Below are 8,130 nucleotides of genomic sequence, written 5' to 3'. Positions count from 1 at the left end.
AATATACGTAACATACAATTTACCGTTTTAACCATTTTTAAGTGCACAGCTCAGTGGCATTAAGTACATTCACATTGTTGTGCAAACACCACCACCGTCCATCTCCAGAACTTTTCAGTTTTCTCAAACTGCAACTCGGGACCCGTGAGACAATAACTCTTCATCCCCTCCCTTCCCCCGCCCCCAGCACCCACCATCCTACCTTCTGTCTCTTATGAATTTGACTCCTCCAGGTGCCTCATATGAGTGAATCATGCAATATTTGTCTTTTTGTGACTGGCTTATTTGACTGAGCATAATGTCCTCAAGGTTCATCCATGGTGCAGCATGTGTCAGAATTTCTTTCCTTTTTAAGGCTGAATAGTATCCCATTGTATACATATCCCACATTTTCCTTATCCATTCATCCGTCAATGAGCGCATCATCCACATTTGGCTGTTGTGATTAATGCTGCTGTGAACAAGTGTCTGTTCGAGGCCCTGCCTTCAGTTCTCTGAGGAGTGTGCCGAGAAGAGGCATCGCTGAGTCATATAGCAATGCTGTGTTTGATTTAGAACTTATTTTTAAGGCGATTGTTCAGATGATCCTAAGTAGGATGATAGCCAGTTTGTTTTTAATTCATAGCCTCAAAGCCCACTCAGTTTAAGAACCCTCAGACTCCGCACATTACGTCCCGAGACTCCAATCCGAGACCGTCTAGGGCTGGACGGCGCAGCAGGTGACCACGAGCTGTGAGTGGCTCTGAAGGCGGGAACGTGGCGGGCCTGTGCTGCGGTGTTCCGGGCGGGTCAAATCCCCCCATATTTCAAAGACAGTATGAGAGAGAGCGGGAGATCTCATTAGGAACCTTTGTGTTGATTACGTGTTGAAATGATAATACTTTGGCTGAATCGGATTAGAGAAACTATAGCATTAAAATTAATTTCACTACTTCCTTCTTCCTTTTTATTTTTATTTCCTTTTTTAAAGATTGGCACCTGAGCTAACATCTGTTGCCAATCTTCGTTTTTTTCCTTCTTCTTCTTCTCCCCAAAGCATCCCGGTACATAGTTGTGTATATTTTTAGTTGTGGCTCCTTCTAGTTGTGGCATGTGGGACGCCGCCTCAGCATGGCCTGATGAGCAGTGCCGTGTCTGCGCCCAGGATCTGAACCGGCGAAACCCTGGGCCACCGAAGCAGAGCTTGAGAACTCAACCATTCGGCCACAGGGCCGGCATCCTCTTTATTTTCAAATGTGACAATGAGAGAATCTAACACGGTGTCTGTGGCTCGCGTTATCTTTCTGTTGGAAGCTTAATCCGAGCCGGTTAATCCAGGTGTTTTCTGAGTCCCGAGGAGCCACCTGGAGCTTGGAAGCCTTGGCCGGCTCTCTTATTATTTCTTTATTTTTAGTTGAGGCGAAGTTCACATAACATACAATTAACCATTTCAAAGTGTACAATTCAGTGGGACGTAGTGTATTCACTGTGTTGCGAAACCACCACCTCTCTCTGGTTTCCGACTTTCTTCCCATCACACAGAGCAGCGCCCGCGTCCATTATGCAGTCAACCTCCCTCCCCCAGCCGCTGGCAGCCGCTAAGCTGCTTCCCGTCTTTGTGGACTCGCCTATTCTGGACGTTTCCTCTCAAAGGAGTAATATAACATGGGACCTGCTGTGACTGGCTTCTTTCACTGGGTAGAAGGTCTTTAAGGGTCATTCAAGTTCCAGCATGTGTCAGAACTTGATTCTTTATTTTTATGGCTGAATAATATTCCATCGTATGCCTAGCCCACCAGCTGTCCATCTGTCCCGCCATCCACGGGTGGACGTGCGGGTGTTTTCCGGCTGTTGGCTGTTGTGAGTGATGCTGCTGTGAACATTTGTGTACAATTCTGTATGGACACGTTTTCATTTCCTGGGAGGGGAATTACTGGGTCATAACATAGTGGCTTGTTCTGTTTGTCTTTTGAACATTCACCTTACTTATTTATTGAAGTTCTTGATACACGTTGTCCAACAGTCGACTGCTTCCTCAGCGCGTGTTAGGACAGACACTTGAGCTCCATTGAAGGGATGTCTGGCGGGGGACTTGTTAGGGACCCCCACGTCAGTAGTTTTGGGACTTTGTTCTTAGGAGGGTTGGATTCTCTAGAGAGGACCCTTCAGTGTTCTGCCTGGAGGGTAACACCCTGGTGGCCCCTGGGAGCAGGGCAGGGGACAGGGCGGGGACCTCAGCACTCAGCAGCCCCTCGCACTCGGCTCCCTGTTTCCAGTGTGACACCCCATCCCCAGGCCAGGGACCCCTGGTTACCTCCACTAGACAATGACTCTGGTTTTCTGCTGGGGTTGGGCCAGGTGACAGCCTGGCAGTTCTGGGAGGGCATTTGGGGGTTTGACCGCTCCTTATTTCACACCCACTATGACACCCATCTGGGGCTGCCAGTTGAGCCCATGGCGCTTCTCTGCAGTCAATCAGGCCGGTGCTCAGCCGCCAGCCCTGCTCACTTGGGATGCGGCCTTGCTGAGTCCCTTAAGCCAGATGCCACTCTACAGCTACTTTCCAGCTTCAAAATGGTCCAAATGTGGTCTCCTGTCTTGGTTGTCCCACCCTTGTGCATTTATACCTTAAAAGAAAAAGAAAAGAAATCCTCTTCCGCTGTCTTCCTGGGGCTCCGGGCGGCGAGAAACTTGGCGCACGTGTTTAATCTGCCAACCTCAGCGACGCTGTCCGGGCGAGACCAGCATGGCAGGCCCAGGAAACCCACATCCTTCAGAAACATTCCAGGGCCCGGCACAAGGTCCCCCCTCGGCCCCGGGAAGCTTCCCAGAACCCATCGGCCGCAAGGGTCTCCCCCTCGGCCTGGGTCTCAGGACTTGTTCTGGCTGGAGCTCCAGGTGCTAGTTTACCTTCCCTGGAGACTGGGAGCCCCTGCAGGGCGTCTCCACGGGCCCCTTCTGACTCCCTCCTCTCTCTTCTCCCTCCCAACCACAGCCCCCACCGGCAGTGCTGCCCGCAGCCGGCACTCAGCATGCTTCCTAAGAAAGCACAGCCCCGGGGCCAGCCTGGTGGTGCAGTGGTTAAGTGCACATGTTCCGCTTCGGCGGCCCGGGGTTCGCTGGTTCGAATCCCGGGTGCAGTTATGGCACCGCTTGGCAAGCCATGCTGTGGTAGGCGTCCCACACTCCCACATACAAAGTAGAGGAAGATGGTCACGGATGTTAGCTCAGGGCCAGTCTTCCTCAGCAAAAAGAGGATTGGCAGTTAGCTCAGGGCTAATCTTCCTCAGAAAAAAAGGCACAGCCTGGTAGAGGCTTGGAGACGAGGAGTGTGGAGTGTGGGAGGACATCCCTCTGCTTTCACCTCCGCTCTCCTTCTACCCGCTCTTGGATCCTCCTCAGATCTTCCTCCCGGGCCTGAGACCCCGGCAGTTCGGGAAGGCTGGGCCTGGGACCTCAGTTGCAGGCCACCCCACTAAAGGGAACTGGCAGGATCTGGCTGAGGCCCTGCTGACTTCGTCAGGCACAGCACACACAGCCTCAGGCCCACCATACGGAAATATTTTACTTCCTTTTAAATCAGAAGAAAAAAATTAACTTCTAGTTCAAAGAAAATATTTTAATATATAATGATATATTTGTCTTTAAACCAATGCAATCAGAAAGTATAATTTTTAATACTTTTTGTGGAAGAAGAGGCCCATAAAAGTCACAGTGTGTCCTTGTCCCCCGCCCAGGGTCACCCACCTTCTCAAGCTCCTGGCTGCTCTGGGTGGGGTCATACTCCTTCCCTCGGAACAGCTGGATCCAGCTCAGTTCAATGCCACACACACTGCCCTGTGCAGGGCGTTGGGACCCAGAGACCCAGTGTTCATGGGTCCTCACCAGGAGCCCCAGTTCACGACAGGCCCAGGCCAGGGGTGCCCTGTGCTCACGGGAGCCAAGGATCGCCTGGGAGAGGGGTTGAGCAGGGGAAGGCGTCCCTGGAGTGGGAGGTGCTATCAGCTGGGTCCTGAAGGATGACTGGTTCTCATGCTGTGAAAGAGGCCCCCCAGGCTGCAGGGAAAGTGCCAGCAAAGACACTGATGTGCGAAGGCGTTTGGCCCTTTCCCAGGAGGGTGGGCGGCCTGGTCTGGCTCAAGGAGGGCGCAGGTTGGGGGCTGGGTGGGCGGGGATGGAAGGACCCTGTGAGGGGCCCGCTGCACAGTCAGAAAATGCTTCTCTCCAGCGCCTGAAATGCTTGTCAACTTCAGACCCCTCCCTCAAAGTCATGGGAGCTTCTGGTGTGGACATCACTTCCCAGAGTGCCCTGCTGGGGCTCAGCAGGGGGGCTTGAGGGTTGGGACCTCTCGGAAAGCACTGGTGGCGGCAACCCCCTGAGCCGTCCGCACTGCCGGACTCCCCCAGCCCCTCCCGCCTGCCCTGGCAGCCCAGCCTCGAGAGAAGGGACACTGATGCACGAAGGGGTCTCGCCGGCCCCCCGCCGGCCGCCCTGGCCTCCACACCCCAGGCCTGTGCTCTGCCTTTCTGCTGCCTGGAGCTGCCTTCTCCTCCTTCTTTACCAGCTGGCTCCTTCTTTTCTTCCAAAATGCAATCCCACTTCCTCCAGGTAACCTTCCTGGGGCCCCCAAATCGTGGCCAGGGGTACCCCAGGCTGTGAACTCCTCCAGGGCAGGGCCACAGCTGATGCCTGCCGGGTCTGCCGTTGAGGACCAGGTCCCAGTATCGGGAAAGGGTTGGTACCTCCCCTGCCTCCAATCTCGGTGGACGTCAGACCAGGTGACAGAATTCCAACATGATCTCAGGTCCCAGAGGGCCCGCTGGTGTGAAAGCTTCCCTCTCACACTGGGAAGGTCAGGATGTTCCAGCAGCTTCAACTGACATTGAGAGATTGCTGTCCAAGTCCAGCTGGCCTGGAAGGGCCTTTGAAAATCACGGGGAAACACCATGGTGCATAGAGAAAAGTCCTGAGTTCAAATCCCTGTTCTGTGTGATCTTGGGCAACTGCCTTAACCTCTCTGAGTCTTGGTCTCCTCATCTCCGTAGTGGTGTCACTGATATCTACTCCTTGTTGAGTCATTAACTGTTTAATGAGATATTACAGGTCAGGTACATGCCTGGCACAGAGTTAGAACCCAATAAATGGTAGTTGTTTTGCTTGTTGTTTTTCTTTTTACAAAAAGCTGACCTTCATTCGGAGACGAGACAGGGGTTGGAGTTTATGGGCCTGTCCAAGGTCACCTGGGGGCCCAGAGAGGAAGGACTCCCAGAAGCAATCATGGAAGGCCACACAGAGAGGGGAGGACAGCAAAGCTGTCAGCCCGGCCTCCATCAGGAGCCTCCAGCGGCCCGGGGTCTCCTTAGACCCCAAACCTGCGGGTCTCCCTCTGGAGGCGCTGATTTGTGAGCCCAGCGAGGGCCTAGGAATCCGTGTTTCTAACAGCCGCCCGCTCGTTGTCGGCACACGGCTCTGACCGGCAGCCAGGCTGGGCCCGCCGCTCAGTCCTCCCCACCCCAAGGGATCCAGTGCCGCTCGCTCTGCTCCCGCCCCATGAGGACCGGGAGCTCCCACCTCCCGCAGGCAGCCGCTTCCCACGTTCGAGGACTCCCACACTTTAGAAAGTTCTTTCTGATCCCGAGCAGAAATCTGCCTGCTGACCACTCCGCCGGGACTCCTTAACCTGTCCATGCTTTACCCCCCCATCTCTAAAGTGGGGCTGAGCGCAGGACCCCGCCTGGCACTCAGTGTGGGACCTGCGGGGTCCCTGTGATGCGCCGAGGTCTGTAGACCTCCGGGACTGACCTGGTGTGCTACCTGAAGCATCAATTTACTTGGTAATGTGTAATTTTCAATGTTATTTTTGAAAAATAAAAAGTTACTTCTGTACTAAAACGAACACAGGATATTATGGATTTGACTGCAGAATTCACCCAGATATTCAAAATAAACTATGAGACATTGAATTTCTTACAAACCCCAAAACTCTGGGGGTACTGGGGTGGGGGTAGTTTTCTGTAGGGTAAAGATATTTCCTGTAGAAAAGTTCCAGAAGCTCTTCTCTGGGCAATTCATCCTTCCGTCCACTCATGTTCCCGACATTTCTTAGATGCTGCCCGGGGGCTGGCCCTGGGCCACTGAGATGACTGGAGGAGAGGGTCGCAGGGGCAGGCCGGGGTGGGGTGGGGAGGAGCAGACAAGAAGCCTCCACACAGCAGGGTCAGGAGGCGGCTGGAGCCCTGGGAGGTTCTTGGGCTCAGCACACAGGACCACAGATGGCTCTGCTGAAGGGACAAGCATGGGAGCTTGATCACGGAGCGTGTGGAGGCAGCCACGGGGCTCCGGCTTCCAGGCAGTGGGGGGGCTCTGAGACCCACCCTGTCCCTGTCCCGGCCCATGCTGTCACCCGGGAGAACGAGGACAAGAAGGGGCTGGACCAGACACAGCCTGGGTCCCTGGACCCTTCTGGGGGTCTCAGAGGCAGGAACGGAGTCCGTGACCTGTGTCCATATTCCGCAAAGCTGGCAGCCAGACGCTGCGCCTGTCCTCGAGGAGGCTAGGCTGCCCAGGCTCGTGGGAAGGTCAAGAGCCTGTCTTTGTTCTGAGCTGACATCACCTCCGCGTGGGGACAAAGCGCGTGCTCATGCCAGCGGGACTGGCAGTGGTCTGTGTCCTTGTTTGGTTTCAAAACAGGGGACCCAGAAGGAAGCAGCATGAAAGATGTCCTTGTTGGAAGGGTTCTGGAGCCAGGCTGATGGCCTCTCTCTGGGCTGCAGCCGGGAGAAGCAAGAACCACACCCGTGTCCCAGGGGAAGCCGTGGGTGGCACCTGCTGTGCGAGGCCCCAGGCAGAGCCTTCATTACCGTGCGTGACTTTACAGTTCGTGCTTGTGTGTGTATATATGCGTGTGCGTGCGTGCACACATGCGTGTGTGGGAGCGGTGGGGGTGGGAATCTGGCTAACACTCTGGTGACATGCCCCAGTCCGTTTCCCGACCTGTAAAGCAGGGCAATTCTTACCTCTCACAGCCATGGTGGCTCAGACAATCTTATTAAGAAGTGAGTTGGTCGTGCCCTCATTTTACAGATGAAGAAACTGAGGCTTAGCATGGTCAAGTAAATTGCCCAAGGTCACACAGCTAATTCACTCATTCATTCACTCAACATATGCCTTAGGGGCTACTGCGTGGCTGTCACTGACCTTGGGGCCAGTTAGACAACATCCCTGCTCCCGTGGAGTGGACATCTCAGTGGGCGAGGGAGACAGACAGACAAATGTGCAACTCTCCGTCAGGCGGAGAGTTTCTGAGCAGCAGACTAAGCAGGAGACGGGCAGGCGTGTTCCGGGGCGCAGGGAGGCCTGGGCCGGGGCAGCACGCGTGCCGAGGCCTGTGGGACAGGAAGGTGCGCCACAAGGTGCTTTTCCTATGTCGTTATACAGCGGCCCCAGGTTCTCCTGACGGGTCTCACTGCCACTGCCACCAGCACTGGGGACCCCGCCAGCAAGTGCATCCCGGAGCCCACTCTGTAGCTTGGCCGAAAGGCCGGTTCTGAGAATGAGAGAGGAGCAGGCAGGGCTGGATGCAGCGGAACAACCATGAAGATGGCCCAAGGGCGTTCCCAGAGCTCCGGGTGCTGCCCAAGGCCCCTCCCCACCACCTGCCCTGGCCCTGGGACCAGCAGCGGCTTGCAAAGGCCCGGCCCCATCTGGTCTGCTCCCAGCCAGGGCCTCAGTCAGGCTTGGACCAAGTCCCGTCCTGTGAGGGGCCACATCCCGGGGAGGGACGAGTGGCGCAGGGGCAGGGGGTGGGTGGGCTTCCGTCTGGCCGGGCCTCAGGTTGCCGAGCGCTCTCCAGGGGCCAGGGCAAGTGTCGAGGCTGGAGGGCTCCAATGGCGGTGCCGGCAGGTGGCCGTCTGCCCTGTGCGTTCTGGAGCGGTGGTGGCCCAGGGCTGCAAACTTGGCCTGGCAGCCTTGGTTCTTTCCTGGTCCTGACCCTCGCCACTCCTTAAATCCTCAACAGAGCCCAGGCTCCCCTCCCTGCTCCACATACCCTCCTCCACCAAAGGGAACCTAGAGGCTCTAAAGGGGCCCCTCTCGCCCCTAGGAGACAGGCTCAAAGGGAGCTGAATGACACGCAGCCAGGGGACAGGGGA

This window comes from Equus przewalskii, chromosome 29 (genome assembly GCF_037783145.1).
Source record: "Equus przewalskii isolate Varuska chromosome 29, EquPr2, whole genome shotgun sequence".
NCBI lineage: Eukaryota > Metazoa > Chordata > Mammalia > Perissodactyla > Equidae > Equus > Equus przewalskii.
Note: the sequence above shows the minus strand (reverse complement) of the source record.